Source organism: Acartia tonsa, chromosome 4 (assembly GCF_053477335.1).
Source record: "Acartia tonsa isolate MP-2025a chromosome 4, ASM5347733v1, whole genome shotgun sequence".
NCBI classification, from domain to species: Eukaryota; Metazoa; Arthropoda; class Copepoda; order Calanoida; family Acartiidae; genus Acartia; species Acartia tonsa.
This window is the reverse complement of record NC_137263.1, coordinates 38,553,820-38,560,399: the sequence shown is the minus strand read 5'-3', so window position 1 is coordinate 38,560,399 and position 6,580 is coordinate 38,553,820. Positions and strand designations below refer to the sequence as shown.

At 29.3% G+C, this 6,580-nt stretch overlaps 1 protein-coding gene across 1 annotated transcript in view; it reads left to right on the top strand.

Moving 5' to 3' along the window:
- for (cGMP-dependent protein kinase for) overlaps positions 1-6,580 on the top strand; it is a 41,909-nt gene continuing 35,329 nt past the window's right edge. The window contains exon 1 of the mRNA XM_080157994.1: positions 1-354. The gene's annotated coding sequence lies outside the window, so the exon portion shown is untranslated. The remainder of the gene's footprint in view (positions 355-6,580) is intronic.

The following is a 6,580-nucleotide window of genomic DNA, read 5'->3' as shown; positions in this document are numbered from 1 at the left end:
AGAGAGAGGAGAGAGGGGGTGAGAGAAAGAATAAGATAAAGTGTAAACCTGTTTTGCAGTTAGGCAGAGAGAGTGATCAACTTAACTAACACCACTACTACTAGCCATACACACGCACCTACCACCTTCACACACATATAATATATATTATAATCAAGTTTTTAGTGAAACTATTAATAAAACCTTTACAGATATATAAAAAAAAGTAAAAAAAGCCATTGAAATTGGCTTTTATTAAGCATGTGAGTGATAATTGTTGTTGAGAGAAAGGGAAATATCATATTAGATATATTATAAAGTTCTCCCTGCGCTAGGGGGAGAGACAGTATATACCGTCAGTACTTTTATTAGAAGGTGAGATTTTTTAATTTTTTAAACATTAACATTTGACCTACATTTATTTTTTTGACGCAAAAAAAGTTACAAATGAAATAGATACAGTTTAAAAGAGTTAGAACAAGTACATATGTATTTTGTACGTACATGATACCCTTGACATATATGTAAGTAAAATAAAATAAACATTAGCATGTAATTTTAAATCATGCATATAAGTTTAATTCACAAATTAAACTGAGAAACCTAATCTTTTAAAAATATTTCTTATTTATCGACGGATTTTGAAAACTTAAAGCATAGAACCCTTATGGTCAAATATGTCATTAAATTACAATTCCTACCGAAAAATAGTCCTAATTCAACAGGGATCTAAGGGGATAAGACAACCAATATAAGGCCTTAAACTGTGTCGCAAACCAACTATTATATGAAAGAATCTTAGGGGATAAGACAATGGATGATGAATTGATATACATCCCCAATGATGTTGCCCAAAATTACCCCCTCAGTAGATTGTAATTAGTTTGGAATCCAAACTTAATAACCAAGTTCCAATTAATCAAAATTTAATAAAAGTTCCCAAAGTTGTTAAGCTAAATAAAAAGCAAACTTTGGGGACTATTGTATAAATAAACAGCCCAATGTCCCCTCCATGTTATTCTATCATTTATTTTAATAAACATCTATCATAAATTTTTGTTGTATTGCTGAGGTATAAAATTATAAAATTGAAACTAAATGTTGATAAAATCCTATATTTAAAATTCATTAAAATTCTTCCAATTTTAATCATGAGTAATACTAATTCTTCGAGAATCTATAATAAATCATTCATTAATGGGTTCTGAATACTTTCAACTAAATTTTATAATATTAGGAACTAAATAATATATCTTCTTATAACTTAAAGTTATTGTCATATGAAGTAAGTAAAATTTTTTATCCTTTTCAGAACTAATTAAAATTACATATTCAAAAGAATTTTTAAAAAATTTATTGTTAAAAAATTAAAATTTAAAGACATTCATTTTTAAAAGCAAAATACATTTAAATGTATAATCTATAAATTTAAAGTTCTGATTGTTGATTTTAAAAATTATTAAAATAAATGGTCTATATTATACGAAATGTAATATTCTAAATAAGTATTTAAAGCCTTTTAGGATTGAATATATTGACAAATCTCATAATTACTTGTAGAGAAGCTACGCTGTCAAATCCAAAATAGAAACGATTAATCAATCAATAACACGTACAGCGGCTGACATTTGTTTTTAATTTAAAACTAATTTTAAAGGGCATGAAGTTTTTTTTACATCTTATTGTATATTATTTACAGTTTAGGATAAATTATTTTAGTGTCATAATTTTAAAACCCTAATGTTGTATTTTGGCTGCTTCTGTTTCTTATTCTGTGTAGGCCTATCTCTATTGTATCTATATATTATTCTGTGTAGACCTATCTCTATTGTATCTATCTATTATTCTGTGTAGGCCTATCTTTATTGTATCTATCTATTATTCTGTGTAGGCCTATCTCTATTGTATCTATCTATTATTCTGTGTAGGCCTATCTCTATTGTATCTATCTATTATTATGTGTAGGCCTATCTCTATTGTATCTATCTATTATTCTGTGTAGGTCTATCTCTATTGTGTCTATCTATTTTTCTGTGTAGGCCTATCTTTATAGTATCTATCTATCTAATATTCTGTGTTGGCATATCTCTATTGTATCTATCTATTATTCTGTGTAGGTCTATCTCTATTGTATCTATCTATTATTCTGTGAAGGCCTATCTCTATTGTATATATCTATTATTCTATGTAGGCCTACTCTATTTTATCTATCTATTATTCAATGTAGGCCTATCTCTATTGTATCTATCTATTATTCTGTGAAAGCCTATATCTATTGTATTCATCTATTATTCTGTGTAGGCCTATCTCTATTGTATCTATCCATTTTTTAATGTAGGCCCATATATATTCTATCTATCTATTACACATCCGATTATTCATAGTCTTTGTTCTACATAATTGTTATAACATCCTAACATAGGGGTTACAAATTTTAAAAATACTAAATTTTTCAAAAGGAACTTAGAAATAAAAGGTCTGCTCATTATAGGCAGTTTTTGGTTAGAGGAATGAATTTGCCCATAAAAAGTGAATCTTTAACTGTAAGATCCTACAACCAAACTCTTGCACTCAAGTTTTTTTTTATTTCAAAAAAAAACGACATAAAATCCAATTCTTGGTCTATTATTTGAATGAATATTACATTATAATATAAAAAAAATATTTGATATTTTGAAGCACCGCCGTTTCGCCCATTCCTAGATAATTTTGGTTGAAAGGGAGGTGGGGGATAAGGGGCAGCAATAAGTTGCAGCTTCTCAAGTTATCAACTATAATTATTTCTTTATCAAACCAATAATTTTAGTTTTCATTCATATAGGTAAACATAGTAATTATACTCACATATTGTCATTTCTGTTTAGATAAATTGGTGCAACTCATAAAAGCAATAAATGGATATATTATTACTTGGATCTTACACCAGATTTTAATGTTCTCCATTAAAGTTCAACTTGTAGTGTGCTAAAATAAAATGTATAAAAATTTTAAAAAATGTTTCTAAGATGAGAACGCCCAAATCTGTACTTCACCATATACAATAGGATTAATAACACATTTAAAGCCATTTAGAAAAAAAACCATTTGCAACATAAACAAACGGAGAGACGGACAACCTCCTACTTTAAAGTTTGAGTATTCTTAAGTTATGCCAACAAATTCATGTATAAGTGTCATATGAACCAGGCATACAAATTTCACTTTCTTCCAATTTTCCCCAAATATTCATGGGAAAAAGTTTAAACCTTTCTGGGAAATCAAAGAGAACCAAATATGTCCTGCAGTTACCGAGATCAGTCGGTACACTCTATCACATAAATTAAAATAATACCTAAAAATTATAATCTTATTAAAGAAACCCAGTACAATATTTTAACTAAAGTATGACAATTGAATAATAATTTACGATAGCATAGGATTAGGAGTAGGTAGCCGTGTATTATATTAAGTCAAGTTATAGTCACGATGTGTCCTTAAATAACAGTTCCCAACATTTTTTATTATTAGTCCATATTCAATTTTTAATAACTTTAATATGTCTATGAGTTTGGCAGCCTTACGAGATAAGACAATGGATGATAAGTTAATATGCAACTTTAATATACAACAAAATTACTCCTTATGTAGATTAAAATCATCGGAGAGTTTCGACTCCACTAGTTTGGAACCAATTAATAAAATTCAATAGAAGTACCCAAAGTTTTTTGAGCAAACAAATAAGATAGGTCGGGTTTAAAAACCTTGGATATCCGTGTAATTTACAGTCCAGTGTGCCCTCTATCCTCGAATAAATGATCGAATTTTAATCTTCTTTTAAACAATATTTAGGTAATGTACTTACTACTTAAATATTTAAATAAAATTACCTAATAATTTTCTTTAATCTCTAGGTATAATACAGTTAATTTATAAGATGTAATATAAAACAAGGAAATACGACAATAAAACTAAAATGTGTCCCAATATCAAGTAGTTAAAATAATTTGAAGGTGGTCCATAAATTTTAGCTTATCTTGAAACTAGACGATGTGTTTGTGTACACACCTCGCCTTAACAAATTTTAGCTTATCTTGAGACTAGGCGATTTGTTTGTGTACACACCTCTCTTTAGCAAATTTTAGCCTATCTTGATACTAGGCTATGTCTTTGTGTACACACCCCTCTTAAACAAATTTTAGCTTATCTTGAAACTAGGCAATGTGTTTGTGTACACAACTCTCCTTAACAAATTTGAGCTTATCTTTAAGTTGAAACTATGCTATGTCTTTGTGTTCACACCCCTCCTTAGCAAATTGTATCTTATCTCAAAAATAGGCTATGTGATTGAGTATACACGTCTCCTTAATAAATTTAGCTTATCTTGAAACTAGGCTATGTCTTTGTGTTCACGCTCCTCCTTAGCAAATTTTAGCTTATCTTGAAACTAGGCTATGATTTTGAGTATACACGTCACCTTAATAAATTTAGCTTGAAACTAGGCTATATAAAATGTTATAACTATAGATAGAAACACAACTTATTCTTTCTCATTTTTTTAATGGAATACAATTGTTTCACTAAAATGTTAAAAAATAAAAATAAATTATGTCTTTGCATTTTTAATCTTTTACGTAGACTGAGGGGGAGGTAAAGAATAAGAAAAATTTAATAGATCTTAACAGGATAAAATGTCCTTCTTAAGAGCTTATTTTGAAGCTAGAATAAAGTTTATAAAATGTGTATCTGTAATTTGATTTAATTTTTAAGGAGGGTTGTGTTTTATACTAAATATGTATATGCAAGGTTGTATTTGAAAATTTTCCAGCTGTTTGTTTAGTTAGGGATTAATTGAAATTAGCCCCAGATAGGGAAGGAGAGAAAATTAAATAGGGAAAGATAAGAATATTTACCTTTTTTAAAGTTTGTTGATATACTTGCTCAAGGCGCTGATTGCCTGGTCTAAGAAACTACGAATTAACTGTCTTTAGACCGATAAATTGAAAAAAAACAAGTTTTTGTTTTCAAAGACAAAAATTAGTTGCATTAAAAAAAAAATTTTAGATTACAATTTTTTAACAAAATAAGAATCATATTTTAGTCGGGCTTTTGTTTAAAGCATAAGATCACCAAAACAGATGGATTAATTGGACTTACTTTTTAATGCTTTCTGAAGATTTTTATAATGGCTGTCAATTTCAGTTTATGTTCATTAAGGCACACTAGATCAATCCTATTATGTAAAGTAGTAAGGTACTTTTAGTCTGTAGTGAAAGATCTCGACAACCGCTGAACCGATATGTTTTTCCTTTTCAGTGAAGCTTCTTATAGGTCCATGAAAGGTTACATATCATTTTAACTTAAATAAAAATGGCGAGGGTTCGACTAATAAAATGTGTACTAGTCGAGTCTAATTATATTTATTGTGAATGTTATCAAGCCACATATATACAACTTTTAAATGTCCTAAATTAAATAAAACCTGCCTTTGTTTATAAATATCTCAACAATTTTGTCAACATTATAAAGTACTTGCATATAGGAACCTGCAGTGTTGAAAAAGATATATCTCATGATACCTTTTTTTGATCTTAAGAAATAAAAAAAATAAATGTTTTGAAACACCCTTAATTTATAATTTATTGTAAAAATATTCAATTTATTTGAAAGGTGTATAAACAGCTTTTCTATAAATTTTCTAATTACATTACTTTAATTGCTAATTATTTAGTATGTGGGGATAATTGAATATACCTAGTTATTTGTCATAGCAATAACACGTGGGGCTTCCACTCGTTATCGGATGGGTGATGGGCTCGAATCTCGGCATAGATAGAAAGAGTATGGGGAAAGTCTTGGCCCCAAATAGCTGCATCTCATTACAATGGACGGTGAGGACATCTAGACAAAGTTCGTGTAATCAAAGATTTGATAATGTGTAACGCTTCGCCGCCTAATCATGCACTTTATTAGGAAGATGCACAAAAATTGTGTATCCCGTCCTCAAGAGGTTATACAGTGTTAAGTTTCCTCGATACCTGGATTACGAGATCTCTACATTAATAACCCTCCTCTTTATAGAAAATAAACCTTTTTGCATATGCTATATAATTAATGCCAGAAGTATGCTAACCATATGATGAGACCACTTTCATCATCTAGATTACTTATTTTTTAATTTTTATAGAGCAAATCTGCTTTACAATTTTTGAAATATTGTTAGCTTTTAAACAATGCTCGCGGAGGGATTCAACTGCATCTGCAAATGGTTGGAAGTTTTAAAAGCCACAGCCCAGCTGCGATTCGTGACATTTTAACAGCTGGCAGTCGCAATATTTGGAGTCTATGGGTTGTTCATATATGTAGTTCAGCTCGTCTACTGATTCTTTGCAAATGGAAGTTTTTAAAGCTAGCATTCATGATAAATAAAACGATATTAAATAATATCCTTGGAAGTACTTTAGCATTAATTGATATTATTCTTGCATTTGATGTTTAAATGAATATCCCTGTGTGAATGTGTATGTGTGTGAGTGTGTGTGTGGGAGTGTTTGTGTAAGCATGTGTGTGTGTGTGTGTGTATGATCTGCAACGAAGTGGAAAAATGATTTGTTTGCCTGGTTTA